The 20,931-nt window shown below is 49.1% G+C and overlaps 6 non-coding genes and 2 pseudogenes across 6 annotated transcripts; all 8 read left to right on the top strand.

Annotated features, from left to right (window-relative positions):
* Nucleotides 1-519: 519 nt before the first annotated feature.
* Nucleotides 520-702, top strand: LOC130351776 (U2 spliceosomal RNA). Its single transcript, XR_008888330.1, has one exon. It is a non-coding gene; the product is annotated as a U2 spliceosomal RNA (small nuclear RNA).
* A 2,090-nt stretch (nt 703-2,792) lies between these two features.
* LOC130351735 (U2 spliceosomal RNA) lies at nt 2,793-2,983 on the top strand. The gene has a single exon (XR_008888299.1). It is a non-coding gene; the product is annotated as a U2 spliceosomal RNA (small nuclear RNA).
* A 6,531-nt stretch (nt 2,984-9,514) lies between these two features.
* On the top strand, nt 9,515-9,694 carry LOC130351767 (U2 spliceosomal RNA; annotated as a pseudogene).
* A 2,097-nt stretch (nt 9,695-11,791) lies between these two features.
* LOC130351734 (U2 spliceosomal RNA) lies at nt 11,792-11,982 on the top strand. The gene has a single exon (XR_008888298.1). It is a non-coding gene; the product is annotated as a U2 spliceosomal RNA (small nuclear RNA).
* A 2,086-nt stretch (nt 11,983-14,068) lies between these two features.
* LOC130351717 (U2 spliceosomal RNA) lies at nt 14,069-14,228 on the top strand (annotated as a pseudogene).
* A 693-nt stretch (nt 14,229-14,921) lies between these two features.
* On the top strand, nt 14,922-15,106 carry LOC130351772 (U2 spliceosomal RNA). Its single transcript, XR_008888328.1, has one exon. It is a non-coding gene; the product is annotated as a U2 spliceosomal RNA (small nuclear RNA).
* A 2,082-nt stretch (nt 15,107-17,188) lies between these two features.
* Nucleotides 17,189-17,379, top strand: LOC130351732 (U2 spliceosomal RNA). Its single transcript, XR_008888296.1, has one exon. It is a non-coding gene; the product is annotated as a U2 spliceosomal RNA (small nuclear RNA).
* A 2,093-nt stretch (nt 17,380-19,472) lies between these two features.
* On the top strand, nt 19,473-19,663 carry LOC130351731 (U2 spliceosomal RNA). Its single transcript, XR_008888295.1, has one exon. It is a non-coding gene; the product is annotated as a U2 spliceosomal RNA (small nuclear RNA).
* Nucleotides 19,664-20,931: the final 1,268 nt, after the last annotated feature.

The following is a 20,931-nucleotide window of genomic DNA, read 5'->3' as shown; positions in this document are numbered from 1 at the left end:
GATGGGTGTGATGGGATTGAGAGTGTGATGCATGTATTTTGGAATTGTGAAATGGCGCAAGGTGTGTGGAAAGGGATGAGTTTGCTGTTTAAAGAATTGACTGGTATAAGGTATATGTCGTATGATGTGGTTATGTTTGGACTTAGTATGGTAGGGAGAGATAAGGAAAGGGTTTTTTTTGTGTTGCTTGCCATTATTAAAGAAGTACTTTGGGATGTTAGGAATTTATGTGTATTCAAAAGAAAAAACGTGTCGGTGGAGGGTTGTATTAAGTTGATTCTAGATAGGTTATATGTTGTTTATTTGTGTGATAGGAAGAATTTGGGGGATAAGGATGCTGAGGGGATATGGAAGTTTTTGAAATGGAGATATCTTGTAAGTTTGTAATTGGTGATGGTATTTATGTTTGTTTGAAATTGAAAATAAAAAGAAAGACCTAATGATGAGTTGGACTTTACTTCAGAAAGTCTAAGTGACGAAGTATGGAGTTGGATTTTGATGTTTTAATGTCCAAACCTGAAGGTTTAAAAAAAAAAAAAAAAAAAAAAATCTGTTCTTATCAGTTTAATATCTGATACGTCCCCTATCTGGGGACCATATATTAAATGGATTTTTGAGAACGGGGGCCGATTTCGAAGCTTGCTTCCGTCGCCCTATGCATTGACCCGATATGGCAGTATCTTCGGGTACAGTGCACCACCCCCTTACAGGGTTAAAAAGAAAGATTCCTACTTTCATTGCTACCTGCTTGCTGGCTAGCCAGCTAGCCAGCCCTGTGGGCCTTGCTGCTGCTGCAGCCAAAAAACAAAAGGTGGTGCTGCTGCTGCTTCTGCTGCTTCTGCTTCTGCTTGTGTCTGGCCCCTGTTGGAGCGTCCAGGCACAGGACTTCTGCTGCTGCTGACTAAATGGCCTCCTTAATTGGATCATTTGAGTAGCCAGCACACCTGTGCAGGTAGGGCATGACATGATAGGCAGCTGCCTTGATAGCGGGTGGGTGCTGAATGTTCCTAATTGACAAAATAAGATTAATGCTTATGAAGAAATATAAAATCTCATCCCTTCCCCAATATCGCGCCACACCCCTACCCCTTAATTCCCTGGTTGAACGTGATGGACATATGTCTTTTTTCGACCGTACTAACTATGTAACTATGTAACATAACATGGGGGGGGGGGTCTCCTGGCTGTTCACACAGGTGTGTCATTGCTGTACATTGACCATGCATTGCTTCTGTGGTATTGCAAAGGCAAAGACAAATGCTTCCAGCCATCCATTGCACTAATGGATTGGTCATCAGCTGGCTGTCTATGTCCCGCATCAATATAGACCAAAGTACAGAGGGTTAGGCTATGCTATTGTGCACCTACCTGATGCATCAGAAGGTGCGAGGCCCTTGCTAAATTCTGTGCACAGACTTTGAGATCTATGCTTTAGACTGTATCTAAACCTGCTCCAACATGGACTGACATTCTGGCCTACTTTCAGCCGATGCGACTTGTCTGTCGCTGAACAGTCGCTTTTTATGTATTCAGCACCTATGTATAATGTTGTAAAAATGCTCTAGAAGCTAAAGTCGCAGAAATGTCACACATATTTGGCCTGCAACTTTCTGTGCGACAAATTCAGACAGGAAAAATCAGTATAAATCCTTAGAAAATTATCCCCCAGTGTCTCCATCTGCTGGCGGTATTGAATAAGCATTGCTGCACTGATGGGGTATGCATTAGACGAAAAAAAAGAAGAAAAAGAAGAATAATACGCCCAGAAAAGAGGCGAAAAGGAGAAAAACGTAAAAAAACGTGAAAAAAAAGTAAGAGGAAGAGAAGGGAAAAAAAGGTGGAAATGGGTTTAAAAGTGATTTCGGCGGAGAAATATATATATATATATATATATATATATATATATATATATATATATATGCGCACACACACACATAGATATAAACGTATTCTCCGTTGAGATATTGCAGCCGCTGCTGTGTCCAGGCCCAGGAGCCTTAGCACTGTGCTGTGATGTCACTCAATACCACTGACATCACTAGGTGTAAACAACATCTCTCCTTTGCTGTGTATGTGACTATGGAGCTGTTTGGTGATGTCGTCTATTACGGCCTTCATAGAAGCAACAGGAGATTGTTGCATCCATCTAGAACCCTCAGAACTACAGTGCTATGATGTCACTCACTTCCACAGGCCTTGCAGAGTGTAAACAACAACAACCCAGCTTTGTTGTGTATGTAACCAAAGGGATTTGTGATGTCACCTAGAACCTTCACAGCAGCGACAGCTTTATGAGGAGCATCAGCACTGCTCTGCCTGAGCAGAACCATCACCGCCATAGGTTGTCAAATAACCCGGATTTAACCCACACAGGTAAGTCCAATGGGGTGCAGGCATGTCCTCTATGCTTACAGCTTCCCGTGGGTGTTGGTTTGATACCGTTTGGGGACAGCCAAGGAGGCATCTGCAGGCAACAAAGGTAGGTGTGTGCTTGTGTGTGTGTTTCCTATGCAGATCCTAAGCCCAGTGTCACATGCAAGTAGGAGGAGTAAGAAGGGTTCCTGGCAAATCCGGGTTATGGATTGCATTTAAAAAGGCCCCGTGGGAGTGCAATGGGCCCCTGTCTTGCTGCTTAGCAATAATGGTATGGGTTTAGGTTCTGCTGTGTGTACTGGTGGTTGACTGCCCCCCAGCCCAGAGTGTGCATGGAAAATTGTCTGGCAGCCTCCCTGACAGCAAGCAGTGATAGTGCCCATGAAGGGGACCTTGTTGGGCCCGCCCCTTTCACGGTTATCGCTTCTCGGCCTTTTGGCTAAGATCAAGTGTAGTATCTGTTCTTATCAGTTTAATATCTGATACGTCCCCTATCTGGGGACCATATATTAAATGGATTTTTGAGAACGGGGGCCGATTTCGAAGCTTGCTTCCGTCGCCCTATGCATTGACCCGATATGGCAGTATCTTCGGGTACAGTGCACCACCCCCTTACAGGGTTAAAAAGAAAGATTCCTACTTTCATTGCTACCTGCTTGCTGGCTAGCCAGCTAGCCAGCCCTGTGGGCCTTGCTGCTGCTGCAGCCAAAAAACAAAAGGTGGTGCTGCTGCTGCTTCTGCTTGTGTCTGGCCCCTGTTGGAGCGTCCAGGCACAGGACTTCTGCTGCTGCTGACTAAATGGCCTCCTTAATTGGATCATTTGAGTAGCCAGCACACCTGTGCAGGTAGGGCATGACATGATAGGCAGCTGCCTTGATAGCGGGTGGGTGCTGAATGTTCCTAATTGACAAAATAAGATTAATGCTTATGAAGAAATATAAAATCTCATCCCTTCCCCAATATCGCGCCACACCCCTACCCCTTAATTCCCTGGTTGAACTTGATGGACATATGTCTTTTTTCGACCGTACTAACTATGTAACTATGTAACATAACATGGGGGGGGTCTCCTGGCTGTTCACACAGGTGTGTCATTGCTGTACATTGACCATGCATTGCTTCTGTGGTATTGCAAAGGCAAAGACAAATGCTTGCAGCCATCCATTGCACTAATGGATTGGTCATCAGCTGGCTGTCTATGTCCCGCATCAATATAGACCAAAGTACAGAGGGTTAGGCTATGCTATTGTGCACCTACCTGATGCATCAGAAGGTGCGAGGCCCTTGCTAAATTCTGTGCACAGACTTTGAGATCTATACTTTAGACTGTATCTAAACCTGCTCCAACATGGACTGACATTCTGGCCTACTTTCAGCCGATGCGACTTGTCTGTCGCTGAACAGTCGCTTTTTATGTATTCAGCACCTATGTATAATGTTGTAAAAATGCTCTAGAAGGCGGCGCAGAATCTTTTCGAAGAAACTCGCTGCCTCTGGAGAAGGATTTGCATAGCTCCTCCCACCGGGACCGGATCTGCATAGCTCCTCCCACCCGGGAAAGAAGACTTTGCGAAGCCTCTCTCCACAAGCAAGCAAGGAAGCGGAAAAGAGCCTGCTGGAAGAAGCCATGGCCTCAACCAGCAAGTCCACCCAGGAGGCTGCAGGGCAAGGCCTGGAGGTCCAGCCCCAACCACAGCAAGCTTCAACCTCCACCACGGCAAGGCAGAAGGGCGGCAGAATTCCTAACCTGGAAGCTCCAACCCTGGAGCCCTGGATGAGGCAGACTGTTGCCTTGAAGCTCAAGCCCGTGGACGGAAGGGTGCCGGACATGTCCCACGACGTGTTCTGCAAGAAGATGCTGGCGGATCAAGGCTTCCCCACGGCTGACACCCTGGGAATAGCAACCTTCTTTTCGGGAATCTTCTACATCACCTTTGCCACCATTGGGACCTGTAGAAGATACTGGGAGGTGGTGAAAGCGGCGAGTCCCGAATCCCCTTTCTCTCGCTTTGTGGGCAACTGCCTTATTCAAAGAGAGGAGAGGCGGGTGACGGTCTCAATGCGGAACCCACACACCCCAGGCACGGACATCTCGACCTTCCTGAAGCGCTTCTGCACCGTGGTGAGGGAGCCCACCCGCATCCTGAACTCACTCGGATACTGGACCTGCAAGTGGTCTGTGGTCGTCAGACTCAACAAGAACCCTGCTTCTCCAGACGGACTACAGCACCTGCCAACGACATTTTCCTTGGGCAACTCCACAGGACTTATCTTCTACCCGGACATGCCGCAGACCTGCAGGAGATGTGGCAAGATGGGCCACGAGGGCAAGGACTGTACGGAGGATGCCTGCAGGTATTGCCGTGTGACAGGTCACACGACCAAGGACTGCCCCAAGAGCAAGACCTGCAACCTCTGCGGACTGGCAGCCCACAGCTACAAGGACTGCCCCCAGAGGGAGAGAACATGGGCATCTGTGGCAGCGAGAGCACCGAAGCCAGCCCCAGCTCCGGAGCCAACACCACGGATGGCCAAGCCGACCAAGGAGGGTAAGAAGGCGAAAGCCACCACCCCTGCCCCGTCCCGCCCCTCCCCTGCCCCTCCTGCCCCATCCCCTGCCCCTCCCGCCCCATCCCCTGCCCCTCCCGCCCCATCTCCTGCCCCACCCCGCCCCACCCCTGCCCCATCCCGCCCCACCCCTGCCCCATCCCGTCCCACCCCTGCCCCTCCTGCCCCATCCCGTCCCACCCCCGCCCCTCCTGCCCCATCCCGTCCCACCCCCGCCCCTCCTGCCCCATCCCGGCCCACCCCTGCCCCCCGTACCCCACCCCGGCCCACCCCTGCCCCCCGTACCCCACCCCGGCCCACCCCTGCCCCGTCCTCCCCTGCCCGGCCCACCCCTGCCCCGTCCTCCCCTGCCCGGCCCACCCCTGCCCCGTCCTCCCCTGCCCGGGCACTCTCTCCTGCCCCCCGCCCCACCCAGCCTCCTTTCTCTCCTGGCCCAGCAGCACCTAACCCCCCTCCAGCTGCTGGTGCCCGCCCTTCGGAGGACTTTCCTGTGCTTCCTCCCCCAGGTACCATACAGAGGAAGAGGAAAGGAAGGGACAACGTATCAGAAGAGTCCCACAAAAGAAAGATAATCGAGACCTGCGAGACCCCTCAAGCTTCAGATGAGGAGGAGGAGATGGAGCAGGTCTGCGAGAGCCTTGAGGCTTCAGAAGGAGAGGAGGTGATGGAGCAGGCCCAAGTGGAGCAGGTCCAAGCAGAGCCAGTCCAAGCTCAATCTATGGAGGAGCTGCTGCAGGACCCAGAGGTTAAGAAAATCCTGGACACTCCGTCCAACACGGTCTACGACGAGTTCTTGGAAGGGCGCTACGAGAAGCCACACGAGCCGACAGGCGCCAGAGAAGAGGACCCGTCCGACCAGACTGGTAACTAGTATCAGAACTAACCTCTCTTTTTATTCCCATGGCTGATCTCAACATCTTCTGCATTAATGTGAGGAGTATTAGAGCTTGGTTTAGATTTCAGACTGTTCTTACGTTCTTAGATTCCCAGAGGTGTGATGTTTACATGTTGCAGGAATGTGCTTTGTCTGCTTCTAGGTCTTACAACCATCTGGCCAGGCAGTGGCCTCACGGCCCTTCCTACTGGTCTGGTGGGGGCGACAATAGGTCTGCGGGGGTGGCCATCCTGATCAGGGGAGGTAACTTTGCACTTGATTCCGTCCGGGAGCTCGTCTGTGGCAGACTTCTTGTCGCAGACGGTTCCTGGGCGGGTGAGCCCGTGCGGCTCATCAACGTGTATGCCTCCCCTGAGAGGGATGTCCGACTGGAGGTTCTCCAGGCCCTGCGGGCTGAACTCGCCACCACTAGAGCAGTAGTGTTGGGTGGTGACTTCAACTGCCCCATTGAGGTGGACGGGCGCAGTTCTGGCACATCCGCCAACCTGGACGTGACGTCTAAACTGCTGATTGAGATGGTGACGGAGGCATCCTTGCAGGACGTTGTCGGGTCCATCGGGAACGGCTCCGTAAACTATACGTGGAGCCGCCCCGATGGCTCGCTCCGTTCTCGGATAGACTTCATCTTCACTTCGAGAGCAGTCAGAAAGGTGTCGTACTCTATGGTCCCCTGCTTCTTCTCTGACCACAGGGCCATTCGATTCCGGGGGACTCTGGGCCATGGATTCCCACCTGGCCCGGGCTCCTGGAAGTTGAATTGTGCCCTGTTGGAGCAGAGGGAGGTCATGGAGGAACTTAGGGATGCTTACCTTGTATGGCGAAATGACAAATGTCTGTTCAAGTGCATCAGCGATTGGTGGGAATATGTTAAAGTCGAATTCCGTTGTTTCTTTCAGGCAAAAGGCAGACAACAGGCGTGTGCGAAGAAGTGGGACTTGAGGAAACTGCAGCGCGAGCTGCGGTCCCTGCAGGACCTGCTCCAGTGTGGCTGGGACGTCAGGGAGGAGCTGGAGGAGACCAAAAAGAGCTTGAAAAGGCACTTTGAGGAGGAATCCAAGCGAATCGTCTTTCGTTCCAAGGTGGAGAACCTGGAGAAGGGTGAGAAATGTAACTCTTTCTTTTTCAGGAAGCTCCATGCCGGCCACACGCCCCTGACTGAGCTACGAGATGAGACCGGACACATGAGGAGCGGCAAGGAGGAAGTGATGGGGGTCGTCCACGACTTCTACAGCAACCTCTACGCCCCCAAGTCATCCGACCCCGAAGCCGCCGAGAGGTTCCTGTCAGGTGTCACTAACGTTGTTGATCCCGCAGGTGCGGCGGCTATGGACTATCCCTTGACGGTGGGGGAGCTGCTCTCTGCCGCTAAATCCTTTAAGCCCGGCAGGACCCCGGGCAGTGACGGTCTCCCGGCCGAGCTCTACGTAGCGCTGGGTGACCTGATCTGTCCGGACCTGTTGGAGGTGTACGAGGAGATGGTGGTGGGGGGCAGAATGCCTCCGTCGTTGAGGGAAGGGATGATCACGATCTTGTATAAGCGGAAGGGGGAGAGATGTGACCTGAAAAACTGGCGTCCCATCTCTCTCCTGAACGTGGACTACAAGATCCTCGCCAAGGTGCTGGCCAACAGGCTGAAACCTGTCATGGGGCAGATCGTCCATCCGGACCAGACCTGCAGCATTCCTGGCCGCAGGATTGCCGACAGCCTTGCCCTTGTGAGAGACACGGTCCATTACATCCAGGACCGCGGGGGCCGCGCCGCCCTGGTCAGCTTAGATCAGGAGAAGGCGTTCGACCGTGTCTCCCACGCATTCATGGACAGGGTTTTGCGCAGGCTGGGTCTGGGGAAGATGTTTTGCTCTTTTGTTAACGTTATGTATTTTGACATTTACAGCACGGTGTTGGTGAACGGCTGGAAGACTGACCCCTTTCCTATTCTTTCAGGGGTTAGACAAGGCTGCCCTCTTTCACCTCTCCTTTTTGTTTGTGTTATAGAGCTCTTCGCTGAGACTATCCGGCAGAATGGAGAGATCAGAGGGATCACCGCACCAGGACCAGATCGCCACGAGGTCAAGTGCTCGCTCTACATGGACGACGTGACCGTCTTCTGCGCTGACCAGCGTTCGGTGACTGCACTCGTCCAGACCTGCGAGGACTTCGGCAGAGCTTCGGGGGCAAAAGTCAACTGCGGGAAGTCGGAGGCCATGCTCTTCGGGGAATGGCACCTGGCTTCTTCCGCCCCCTTCCCCTTTGCCGTTAAGCCGGACTTCATTCAAATTCTTGGAGTCTGGTTCGGGAAGGAAGGAGCGGCCCTTAAGTCTTGGCAAGACCGACTAGGAAGGATAAACTCAAAGATCGGACTGTGGAGCTCCAGAAAGCTCACGATGGAAGGCAAGGCACTTGTCCTGCGGAGTGAAGTTTTGCCTGTGCTCCAATATACCGCACAGGCCTGGCCTCCCCATACCACCGTTTGCAAGGCCATCACCCGGACAGTGTTTGGCTTCATCTGGGGCAAAATGGACAGAGTCAAGAGGACCGTGATGTACAAGGAACCCCGCAAGGGTGGGAAGGGAATACCCGACATCCCCGCTCTGCTGAGGGCCTCCTTTGCATGTGTCACGGTGCAGCGGACTCTTGTAGAAAAGACTGGCTCAGCGGGCAGGTCCATGTCTCGCTTGCTTCTCATGCCCCTCTGGAGACAGCTGGGCTGGGACAAGTGGGACAGCTCCATCCCTTACAACTGGAACACTCCCTGGTTCTATGGGGATGTTGTCCGGTTTGTGAGGGAGCACCAGCTGGAAGGACTGAAACCAGACCTATGGAAGCCAAAGACAATCCACAAGCTCATCCGAGCTAAGGACTCGACCGAGCTGGTTCCGGGACTCCCCGCAGCCACTGCAGAGACAGTTTGGAACAATGTGGCCTCAAAGCGGCTTACCAATGGACACAAGGACTTGTCGTGGATGGCCGTCATGGGAGGTCTCTCTCTCAGGTCATTCATGCATGCCCGCAACCTGTGCAAGACCCGGTACTGTCCCCGTTGCCCCTACGTGGAGGAAACATCTTTCCACGTGTTTTGGCAGTGCCCCTTTTCACAGGGTCTGTTGGACGCCCTAGAACAGGAACTCAGAGACTCAGTGCCCAGGAGCTGCCTATCGTACCATTCGGTGCTTTACGGCCTGTTCCCTGGGACCCACGACGTGGAGGCCATCCAGGAGGCCTGGCGCCTTATGAACTGTTTTAAGGACGCAGTGTGGCTTGCCAGGAACCGCCTCGTGATCAACAGGGAAAACATGTCCGTCCGGGACTGCCGCAGGTTCATCAAGAACCTGCTTAGAGACTATTCCATCTTGGACAGCTCGGCCGTTGATGAGGAAGAAGAGGAGTGAAGACCCCTCTCCTTCTCCCATGTCTCCCTGAAGATACAGCCCAACAGTTTGGCCCTGTGATCCGCCCCCTCCCTACCCCCACATAGTCGCCCACACCCCTACCCCGATCACAGATTGTATTAATTGGTTTTTGTTTGATCTCTTGTGCCTTTCTATTGCAGGATTGAGCTGAATGTTAGAGTAGCATGGTGTGCGATGTATAGCTTAGGGAACCTTTGCTGTGTATTGTACTATCATGCTTTGTGTGACTGTAATTTATTGTACGACTTGTAATGACTGAACGGAAAATAAAGCTCTTTCAATCAAAAAAAAAAAATCTGTTCTTATCAGTTTAATATCTGATACGTCCCCTATCTGGGGACCATATATTAAATGGATTTTTGAGAACGGGGGCCGATTTCGAAGCTTGCTTCCGTCGCCCTATGCATTGACCCGATATGGCAGTATCTTCGGGTACAGTGCACCACCCCCTTACAGGGTTAAAAAGAAAGATTCCTACTTTCATTGCTACCTGCTTGCTGGCTAGCCAGCTAGCCAGCCCTGTGGGCCTTGCTGCTGCTGCAGCCAAAAAACAAAAGGTGGTGCTGCTGCTGCTTCTGCTGCTTCTGCTTCTGCTTGTGTCTGGCCCCTGTTGGAGCGTCCAGGCACAGGACTTCTGCTGCTGCTGACTAAATGGCCTCCTTAATTGGATCATTTGAGTAGCCAGCACACCTGTGCAGGTAGGGCATGACATGATAGGCAGCTGCCTTGATAGCGGGTGGGTGCTGAATGTTCCTAATTGACAAAATAAGATTAATGCTTATGAAGAAATATAAAATCTCATCCCTTCCCCAATATCGCGCCACACCCCTACCCCTTAATTCCCTGGTTGAACGTGATGGACATATGTCTTTTTTCGACCGTACTAACTATGTAACTATGTAACATAACATGGGGGGGGGGGGGGGGTCTCCTGGCTGTTCACACAGGTGTGTCATTGCTGTACATTGACCATGCATTGCTTCTGTGGTATTGCAAAGGCAAAGACAAATGCTTCCAGCCATCCATTGCACTAATGGATTGGTCATCAGCTGGCTGTCTATGTCCCGCATCAATATAGACCAAAGTACAGAGGGTTAGGCTATGCTATTGTGCACCTACCTGATGCATCAGAAGGTGCGAGGCCCTTGCTAAATTCTGTGCACAGACTTTGAGATCTATGCTTTAGACTGTATCTAAACCTGCTCCAACATGGACTGACATTCTGGCCTACTTTCAGCCGATGCGACTTGTCTGTCGCTGAACAGTCGCTTTTTATGTATTCAGCACCTATGTATAATGTTGTAAAAATGCTCTAGAAGCTAAAGTCGCAGAAATGTCACACATATTTGGCCTGCAACTTTCTGTGCGACAAATTCAGACAGGAAAAATCAGTATAAATCCTTAGAAAATTATCCCCCAGTGTCTCCATCTGCTGGCGGTATTGAATAAGCATTGCTGCACTGATGGGGTATGCATTAGACGAAAAAAAAGAAGAAAAAGAAGAATAATACGCCCAGAAAAGAGGCGAAAAGGAGAAAAACGTAAAAAAACGTGAAAAAAAAGTAAGAGGAAGAGAAGGGAAAAAAAGGTGGAAATGGGTTTAAAAGTGATTTCGGCGGAGAAATATATATATATATATATATATATATATATATATATATATATATATATATGCGCACACACACACATAGATATAAACGTATTCTCCGTTGAGATATTGCAGCCGCTGCTGTGTCCAGGCCCAGGAGCCTTAGCACTGTGCTGTGATGTCACTCAATACCACTGACATCACTAGGTGTAAACAACATCTCTCCTTTGCTGTGTATGTGACTATGGAGCTGTTTGGTGATGTCGTCTATTACGGCCTTCATAGAAGCAACAGGAGATTGTTGCATCCATCTTGAACCCTCAGAACTACAGTGCTATGATGTCACTCACTTCCACAGGCCTTGCAGAGTGTAAACAACAACAACCCAGCTTTGTTGTGTATGTAACCAAAGGGATTTGTGATGTCACCTAGAACCTTCACAGCAGCGACAGCTTTATGAGGAGCATCAGCACTGCTCTGCCTGAGCAGAACCATCACCGCCATAGGTTGTCAAATAACCCGGATTTAACCCACACAGGTAAGTCCAATGGGGTGCAGGCATGTCCTCTATGCTTACAGCTTCCCGTGGGTGTTGGTTTGATACCGTTTGGGGACAGCCAAGGAGGCATCTGCAGGCAACAAAGGTAGGTGTGTGCTTGTGTGTGTGTTTCCTATGCAGATCCTAAGCCCAGTGTCACATGCAATTAGGAGGAGTAAGAAGGGTTCCTGGCAAATCCGGGTTATGGATTGCATTTAAAAAGGCCCCGTGGGAGTGCAATGGGCCCCTGTCTTGCTGCTTAGCAATAATGGTATGGGTTTAGGTTCTGCTGTGTGTACTGGTGGTTGACTGCCCCCCAGCCCAGAGTGTGCATGGAAAATTGTCTGGCAGCCTCCCTGACAGCAAGCAGTGATAGTGCCCATGAAGGGGACCTTGTTGGGCCCGCCCCTTTCACGGTTATCGCTTCTCGGCCTTTTGGCTAAGATCAAGTGTAGTATCTGTTCTTATCAGTTTAATATCTGATACGTCCCCTATCTGGGGACCATATATTAAATGGATTTTTGAGAACGGGGGCCGATTTCGAAGCTTGCTTCCGTCGCCCTATGCATTGACCCGATATGGCAGTATCTTCGGGTACAGTGCACCACCCCCTTACAGGGTTAAAAAGAAAGATTCCTACTTTCATTGCTACCTGCTTGCTGGCTAGCCAGCTAGCCAGCCCTGTGGGCCTTGCTGCTGCTGCAGCCAAAAAACAAAAGGTGGTGCTGCTGCTGCTTCTGCTGCTTCTGCTTCTGCTTGTGTCTGGCCCCTGTTGGAGCGTCCAGGCACAGGACTTCTGCTGCTGCTGACTAAATGGCCTCCTTAATTGGATCATTTGAGTAGCCAGCACACCTGTGCAGGTAGGGCATGACATGATAGGCAGCTGCCTTGATAGCGGGTGGGTGCTGAATGTTCCTAATTGACAAAATAAGATTAATGCTTATGAAGAAATATAAAATCTCATCCCTTCCCCAATATCGCGCCACACCCCTACCCCTTAATTCCCTGGTTGAACGTGATGGACATATGTCTTTTTTCGACCGTACTAACTATGTAACTATGTAACATAACATGGGGGGGGGTCTCCTGGCTGTTCACACAGGTGTGTCATTGCTGTACATTGACCATGCATTGCTTCTGTGGTATTGCAAAGGCAAAGACAAATGCTTCCAGCCATCCATTGCACTAATGGATTGGTCATCAGCTGGCTGTCTATGTCCCGCATCAATATAGACCAAAGTACAGAGGGTTAGGCTATGCTATTGTGCACCTACCTGATGCATCAGAAGGTGCGAGGCCCTTGCTAAATTCTGTGCACAGACTTTGAGATCTATGCTTTAGACTGTATCTAAACCTGCTCCAACATGGACTGACATTCTGGCCTACTTTCAGCCGATGCGACTTGTCTGTCGCTGAACAGTCGCTTTTTATGTATTCAGCACCTATGTATAATGTTGTAAAAATGCTCTAGAAGCTAAAGTCGCAGAAATGTCACACATATTTGGCCTGCAACTTTCTGTGCGACAAATTCAGACAGGAAAAATCAGTATAAATCCTTAGAAAATTATCCCCCAGTGTCTCCATCTGCTGGCGGTATTGAATAAGCATTGCTGCACTGATGGGGTATGCATTAGACGAAAAAAAAGAAGAAAAAGAAGAATAATACGCCCAGAAAAGAGGCGAAAAGGAGAAAAACGTAAAAAAACGTGAAAAAAAAGTAAGAGGAAGAGAAGGGAAAAAAAGGTGGAAATGGGTTTAAAAGTGATTTCGGCGGAGAAATATATATATATATATATATATATATATATATATATATATATATATGCGCACACACACACATAGATATAAACGTATTCTCCGTTGAGATATTGCAGCCGCTGCTGTGTCCAGGCCCAGGAGCCTTAGCACTGTGCTGTGATGTCACTCAATACCACTGACATCACTAGGTGTAAACAACATCTCTCCTTTGCTGTGTATGTGACTATGGAGCTGTTTGGTGATGTCGTCTATTACGGCCTTCATAGAAGCAACAGGAGATTGTTGCATCCATCTTGAACCCTCAGAACTACAGTGCTATGATGTCACTCACTTCCACAGGCCTTGCAGAGTGTAAACAACAACAACCCAGCTTTGTTGTGTATGTAACCAAAGGGATTTGTGATGTCACCTAGAACCTTCACAGCAGCGACAGCTTTATGAGGAGCATCAGCACTGCTCTGCCTGAGCAGAACCATCACCGCCATAGGTTGTCAAATAACCCGGATTTAACCCACACAGGTAAGTCCAATGGGGTGCAGGCATGTCCTCTATGCTTACAGCTTCCCGTGGGTGTTGGTTTGATACCGTTTGGGGACAGCCAAGGAGGCATCTGCAGGCAACAAAGGTAGGTGTGTGCTTGTGTGTGTGTTTCCTATGCAGATCCTAAGCCCAGTGTCACATGCAAGTAGGAGGAGTAAGAAGGGTTCCTGGCAAATCCGGGTTATGGATTGCATTTAAAAAGGCCCCGTGGGAGTGCAATGGGCCCCTGTCTTGCTGCTTAGCAATAATGGTATGGGTTTAGGTTCTGCTGTGTGTACTGGTGGTTGACTGCCCCCCAGCCCAGAGTGTGCATGGAAAATTGTCTGGCAGCCTCCCTGACAGCAAGCAGTGATAGTGCCCATGAAGGGGACCTTGTTGGGCCCGCCCCTTTCACGGTTATCGCTTCTCGGCCTTTTGGCTAAGATCAAGTGTAGTATCTGTTCTTATCAGTTTTCATGCTGGTGGGGATGGGTGCTGCATGGAGGATGCAGGTGTACCAGGGCTTTCCGGGGCTGGTTCTGAGGAATCAGCTCGACGGCTGCCCCGATGTGACCTGTTCCCTCCGGGTCTCGCCATGAGGCTGAGAGGGTCTAGAGCCGAGGTACTTTTGTGCCTCGGGGAGTGGTGACCCCGAGGTGCCGAAACTCACTGGGAGAATAGACTCACTGAGTTGAAGCACGGGCACCATAATCTCTTCACCTTGTGGCACTCACCTCTTGATTCCCGGCCTTCTGGCTAGGATCAGAGAAATTTTTATAGATCCGGCCGGATGTCCGGGCAGTATATCTGCACACATTCACTTATTTATTTCTTTTTTGTCTCACTGTGTCACTTTTTGCGTGTTGTGTGTTCACAGGATTGGTCAGGATGCGGTAGCCCTTCTGGGTGTCCCTCCTGGCGGTCTAGGGGAGGTGTGTGTGGCCATTAGGTTCCGCACCTCCCTGCAAACACCCCGGGTACTCCTGCTTTGGCAGGGTACCTACCGTAATCGGCTCTGCGGGCAGATACCTTGGCTAACGCCAAGGGGGATGCCGGGAGCATTTGTGGTCCCCTAGTAGCTTCGGCGAAAAGGGACATCGAACCTGGAACCTCGCAGGTACCTTTTGGTCCGGAGGCGAAGGGTAAGGTTTGTTGGGGGGCCTCTCTCCTATCGGAGAAGGGCTTGCGATAGACCGCATCCTTTGTGCACGTTTTTTTAGTGTAACACGTTTGCACTTTTTCTTGCACTTTGGGTGAATCGAAAGCACGTTCCTCGGCTTTAGATAAAAAAAAAAAAAAAAAAATCTGTTCTTATCAGTTTAATATCTGATACGTCCCCTATCTGGGGACCATATATTAAATGGATTTTTGAGAACGGGGGCCGATTTCGAAGCTTGCTTCCGTCGCCCTATGCATTGACCCGATATGGCAGTATCTTCGGGTACAGTGCACCACCCCCTTACAGGGTTAAAAAGAAAGATTCCTACTTTCATTGCTACCTGCTTGCTGGCTAGCCAGCTAGCCAGCCCTGTGGGCCTTGCTGCTGCTGCAGCCAAAAAACAAAAGGTGGTGCTGCTGCTGCTTCTGCTTCTGCTTGTGTCTGGCCCCTGTTGGAGCGTCCAGGCACAGGACTTCTGCTGCTGCTGACTAAATGGCCTCCTTAATTGGATCATTTGAGTAGCCAGCACACCTGTGCAGGTAGGGCATGACATGATAGGCAGCTGCCTTGATAGCGGGTGGGTGCTGAATGTTCCTAATTGACAAAATAAGATTAATGCTTATGAAGAAATATAAAATCTCATCCCTTCCCCAATATCGCGCCACACCCCTACCCCTTAATTCCCTGGTTGAACGTGATGGACATATGTCTTTTTTCGACCGTACTAACTATGTAACTATGTAACATAACATGGGGGGGGGGGGGGGGTCTCCTGGCTGTTCACACAGGTGTGTCATTGCTGTACATTGACCATGCATTGCTTCTGTGGTATTGCAAAGGCAAAGACAAATGCTTCCAGCCATCCATTGCACTAATGGATTGGTCATCAGCTGGCTGTCTATGTCCCGCATCAATATAGACCAAAGTACAGAGGGTTAGGCTATGCTATTGTGCACCTACCTGATGCATCAGAAGGTGCGAGGCCCTTGCTAAATTCTGTGCACAGACTTTGAGATCTATGCTTTAGACTGTATCTAAACCTGCTCCAACATGGACTGACATTCTGGCCTACTTTCAGCCGATGCGACTTGTCTGTCGCTGAACAGTCGCTTTTTATGTATTCAGCACCTATGTATAATGTTGTAAAAATGCTCTAGAAGCTAAAGTCGCAGAAATGTCACACATATTTGGCCTGCAACTTTCTGTGCGACAAATTCAGACAGGAAAAATCAGTATAAATCCTTAGAAAATTATCCCCCAGTGTCTCCATCTGCTGGCGGTATTGAATAAGCATTGCTGCACTGATGGGGTATGCATTAGACGAAAAAAAAGAAGAAAAAGAAGAATAATACGCCCAGAAAAGAGGCGAAAAGGAGAAAAACGTAAAAAAACGTGAAAAAAAAGTAAGAGGAAGAGAAGGGAAAAAAAGGTGGAAATGGGTTTAAAAGTGATTTCGGCAGAGAAATATATATATATATATATATATATATATATATATATATATATATGCGCACACACACACATAGATATAAACGTATTCTCCGTTGAGATATTGCAGCCGCTGCTGTGTCCAGGCCCAGGAGCCTTAGCACTGTGCTGTGATGTCACTCAATACCACTGACATCACTAGGTGTAAACAACATCTCTCCTTTGCTGTGTATGTGACTATGGAGCTGTTTGGTGATGTCGTCTATTACGGCCTTCATAGAAGCAACAGGAGATTGTTGCATCCATCTTGAACCCTCAGAACTACAGTGCTATGATGTCACTCACTTCCACAGGCCTTGCAGAGTGTAAACAACAACAACCCAGCTTTGTTGTGTATGTAACCAAAGGGATTTGTGATGTCACCTAGAACCTTCACAGCAGCGACAGCTTTATGAGGAGCATCAGCACTGCTCTGCCTGAGCAGAACCATCACCGCCATAGGTTGTCAAATAACCCGGATTTAACCCACACAGGTAAGTCCAATGGGGTGCAGGCATGTCCTCTATGCTTACAGCTTCCCGTGGGTGTTGGTTTGATACCGTTTGGGGACAGCCAAGGAGGCATCTGCAGGCAACAAAGGTAGGTGTGTGCTTGTGTGTGTGTTTCCTATGCAGATCCTAAGCCCAGTGTCACATGCAAGTAGGAGGAGTAAGAAGGGTTCCTGGCAAATCCGGGTTATGGATTGCATTTAAAAAGGCCCCGTGGGAGTGCAATGGGCCCCTGTCTTGCTGCTTAGCAATAATGGTATGGGTTTAGGTTCTGCTGTGTGTACTGGTGGTTGACTGCCCCCCAGCCCAGAGTGTGCATGGAAAATTGTCTGGCAGCCTCCCTGACAGCAAGCAGTGATAGTGCCCATGAAGGGGACCTTGTTGGGCCCGCCCCTTTCACGGTTATCGCTTCTCGGCCTTTTGGCTAAGATCAAGTGTAGTATCTGTTCTTATCAGTTTAATATCTGATACGTCCCCTATCTGGGGACCATATATTAAATGGATTTTTGAGAACGGGGGCCGATTTCGAAGCTTGCTTCCGTCGCCCTATGCATTGACCCGATATGGCAGTATCTTCGGGTACAGTGCACCACCCCCTTACAGGGTTAAAAAGAAAGATTCCTACTTTCATTGCTACCTGCTTGCTGGCTAGCCAGCTAGCCAGCCCTGTGGGCCTTGCTGCTGCTGCAGCCAAAAAACAAAAGGTGGTGCTGCTGCTGCTTCTGCTGCTTCTGCTTCTGCTTGTGTCTGGCCCCTGTTGGAGCGTCCAGGCACAGGACTTCTGCTGCTGCTGACTAAATGGCCTCCTTAATTGGATCATTTGAGTAGCCAGCACACCTGTGCAGGTAGGGCATGACATGATAGGCAGCTGCCTTGATAGCGGGTGGGTGCTGAATGTTCCTAATTGACAAAATAAGATTAATGCTTATGAAGAAATATAAAATCTCATCCCTTCCCCAATATCGCGCCACACCCCTACCCCTTAATTCCCTGGTTGAACGTGATGGACATATGTCTTTTTTCGACCGTACTAACTATGTAACTATGTAACATAACATGGGGGGGGGGGGGGGGGGTCTCCTGGCTGTTCACACAGGTGTGTCATTGCTGTACATTGACCATGCATTGCTTCTGTGGTATTGCAAAGGCAAAGACAAATGCTTCCAGCCATCCATTGCACTAATGGATTGGTCATCAGCTGGCTGTCTATGTCCCGCATCAATATAGACCAAAGTACAGAGGGTTAGGCTATGCTATTGTGCACCTACCTGATGCATCAGAAGGTGCGAGGCCCTTGCTAAATTCTGTGCACAGACTTTGAGATCTATGCTTTAGACTGTATCTAAACCTGCTCCAACATGGACTGACATTCTGGCCTACTTTCAGCCGATGCGACTTGTCTGTCGCTGAACAGTCGCTTTTTATGTATTCAGCACCTATGTATAATGTTGTAAAAATGCTCTAGAAGCTAAAGTCGCAGAAATGTCACACATATTTGGCCTGCAACTTTCTGTGCGACAAATTCAGACAGGAAAAATCAGTATAAATCCTTAGAAAATTATCCCCCAGTGTCTCCATCTGCTGGCGGTATTGAATAAGCATTGCTGCACTGATGGGGTATGCATTAGACGAAAAAAAAGAAGAAAAAGAAGAATAATACGCCCAGAAAAGAGGCGAAAAGGAGAAAAACGTAAAAAAACGTGAAAAAAAAGTAAGAGGAAGAGAAGGGAAAAAAAGGTGGAAATGGGTTTAAAAGTGATTTCGGCGGAGAAATATATATATATATATATATATATATATATATATATATATATATGCGCACACACACACATAGATATAAACGTATTCTCCGTTGAGATATTGCAGCCGCTGCTGTGTCCAGGCCCAGGAGCCTTAGCACTGTGCTGTGATGTCACTCAATACCACTGACATCACTAGGTGTAAACAACATCTCTCCTTTGCTGTGTATGTGACTATGGAGCTGTTTGGTGATGTCGTCTATTACGGCCTTCATAGAAGCAACAGGAGATTGTTGCATCCATCTTGAACCCTCAGAACTACAGTGCTATGATGTCACTCACTTCCACAGGCCTTGCAGAGTGTAAACAACAACAACCCAGCTTTGTTGTGTATGTAACCAAAGGGATTTGTGATGTCACCTAGAACCTTCACAGCAGCGACAGCTTTATGAGGAGCATCAGCACTGCTCTGCCTGAGCAGAACCATCACCGCCATAGGTTGTCAAATAACCCGGATTTAACCCACACAGGTAAGTCCAATGGGGTGCAGGCATGTCCTCTATGCTTACAGCTTCCCGTGGGTGTTGGTTTGATACCGTTTGGGGACAGCCAAGGAGGCATCTGCAGGCAACAAAGGTAGGTGTGTGCTTGTGTGTGTGTTTCCTATGCAGATCCTAAGCCCAGTGTCACATGCAAGTAGGAGGAGTAAGAAGGGTTCCTGGCAAATCCGGGTTATGGATTGCATTTAAAAAGGCCCCGTGGGAGTGCAATGGGCCCCTGTCTTGCTGCTTAGCAATAATGGTATGGGTTTAGGTTCTGCTGTGTGTACTGGTGGTTGACTGCCCCCCAGCCCAGAGTGTGCATGGAAAATTGTCTGGCAGCCTCCCTGACAGCAAGCAGTGATAGTGCCCATGAAGGGGACCTTGTTGGGCCCGCCCCTTTCACGGTTATCGCTTCTCGGCCTTTTGGCTAAGATCAAGTGTAGTATCTGTTCTTATCAGTTTAATATCTGATACGTCCCCTATCTGGGGACCATATATTAAATGGATTTTTGAGAACGGGGGCCGATTTCGAAGCTTGCTTCCGTCGCCCTATGCATTGACCCGATATGGCAGTATCTTCGGGTACAGTGCACCACCCCCTTACAGGGTTAAAAAGAAAGATTCCTACTTTCATTGCTACCTGCTTGCTGGCTAGCCAGCTAGCCAGCCCTGTGGGCCTTGCTGCTGCTGCAGCCAAAAAACAAAAGGTGGTGCTGCTGCTGCTTCTGCTGCTTCTGCTTCTGCTTGTGTCTGGCCCCTGTTGGAGCGTCCAGGCACAGGACTTCTGCTGCTGCTGACTAAATGGCCTCCTTAATTGGATCATTTGAGTAGCCAGCACACCTGTGCAGGTAGGGCATGACATGATAGGCAGCTGCCTTGATAGCGGGTGGGTGCTGAATGTTCCTAATTGACAAAATAAGATTAATGCTTATGAAGAAATATAAAATCTCATCCCTTCCCCAATATCGCGCCACACCCCTACCCCTTAATTCCCTGGTTGAACGTGATGGACATATGTCTTTTTTCGACCGTACTAACTATGTAACTATGTAACATAACATGGGGGGGGGGGGGGGGGGGGTCTCCTGGCTGTTCACACAGGTGTGTCATTGCTGTACATTGACCATGCATTGCTTCTGTGGTATTGCAAAGGCAAAGACAAATGCTTCCAGCCATCCATTGCACTAATGGATTGGTCATCAGCTGGCTGTCTATGTCCCGCATCAATATAGACCAAAGTACAGAGGGTTAGGCTATGCTATTGTGCACCTACCTGATGCATCAGAAGGTGCGAGGCCCTTGCTAAATTCTGTGCACAGACTTTGAGATCTATGCTTTAGACTGTATCTAAACCTGCTCCAACAGGGACTGACATTCTGGCCTACTTTCAGCCGATGCGACTTGTCTGTCGCTGAACAGTCGCTTTTTATGTATTCAGCACCTATGTATAATGTTGTAAAAATGCTCTAGAAGCTAAAGTCGCAGAAATGTCACACATATTTGGCCTGCAACTTTCTGTGCGACAAATTCAGACAGGAAAAATCAGTATAAATCCTTAGAAAATTATCCCCCAGTGTCTCCATCTGCTGGCGGTATTGAATAAGCATTGCTGCACTGATGGGGTATGCATTAGACGAAAAAAAAGAAGAAAAAGAAGAATAATACGCCCAGAAAAGAGGCGAAAAGGAGAAAAACGTAAAAAAACGTGAAAAAAAAGTAAGAGGAAGAGAAGGGAAAAAAAGGTGGAAATGGGTTTAAAAGTGATTTCGGCGGAGAAATATATATATATATATATATATATATATATATATATATATATATATATATATATATGCGCACACACACACATAGATATAAACGTATTCT

Source organism: Hyla sarda, unplaced genomic scaffold (assembly GCF_029499605.1).
Source record: "Hyla sarda isolate aHylSar1 unplaced genomic scaffold, aHylSar1.hap1 scaffold_994, whole genome shotgun sequence".
Classification (NCBI taxonomy): Eukaryota; Metazoa; Chordata; class Amphibia; order Anura; family Hylidae; genus Hyla; species Hyla sarda.
This window is presented reverse-complemented; position numbering and strand designations above follow the sequence as displayed.